Here is a 1,197-nt window from a genome sequence, read left to right on the forward strand (position 1 = left end):
ACAATATATCAGGAGCTTTGTATTAAATTTATACACTTCGTAGCATTATTTCGACTACTTATCGTGTACACAGACACAAAAAAAATAAAAAAACACACATATGATATCATTGTAAAATCAATACATTCATCATTCCACTCAGAATCTAAAAATAAAAACACACATCATTGTAAAATCAATACATTCATCGTTCCACTCAGAATCTAAAAATATGTATATAATGATATTCCAACCCTAAAATATCAAGTAAATTGAAGTCAATTAAAATAATTTATAATAAAAAATTTAATGTGGTACACATTACATTACCTATTACAACATACATTTTTTACTAACTGTAAAATGATAACATTTATATGATGATGATGAGTGATCTTTATCGGGACCCAATATTTTATTAAATATGTATTGGTGTATCTAATTTATTTTCAAACGGAAACCAATTTTTTTGGGTTTACCTACTTATATAGTAGGTACCTACTATATATTTGGTATAGACCCGAGCTTAAAATTGAAACCGCATATAGGTATTTGTTTCTTAATAACTACAGATAGGCTGTCAATCCCTTTCGACGATTAGACGTTACTAAGTTATGTATGTATGAGAGAAGAGACCCTAAGGATAACGAACACATTTTATAATATTATATTATAATATTGAATCGTAGGTACAACTCTCTGCGATTATGCGTAAATATTTAAGTGTACACACATTATTACAGTTTTGTTGATATTATATTTTATCCAAACATAAATTTTATATAATAATATGCAAAAACTCTCGTTTTGGTCGTGCATATTATATTATATACCAGATACATATTACCCGTATTATGCGTAATACTAAAAATAATTGATGCGACATAATTAATGGTGCAATAATTGAGTTAGCGTGTCTTATTTCTAGTCTAATAGTTATGAGTCGAGTCCACACTTTTAAATTTTCTCTCTCTCTCTCTCTCTCTCTCTCTCTCTCTCTCTCTATCCCCCCCAAAAAAAAACATCAAAACTCTGCAATATATTTTGACAACTTGACGTGTTAAATCTTTTCGCAAAAAACGTGAACGTGAATTTGTAAGATTTAAGTACGCCCAAAAAATGAAAAGTGTAATTTGTAAAAAAAATAAATGTTAAAAAAAAAACAATTACAAGTAGCATATTATTATATTAGTATAGTACAATATTTCACCGAATATA

Source organism: Acyrthosiphon pisum, chromosome X, assembly GCF_005508785.2.
Source record: "Acyrthosiphon pisum isolate AL4f chromosome X, pea_aphid_22Mar2018_4r6ur, whole genome shotgun sequence".
Classification (NCBI taxonomy): domain Eukaryota; kingdom Metazoa; phylum Arthropoda; class Insecta; order Hemiptera; family Aphididae; genus Acyrthosiphon; species Acyrthosiphon pisum.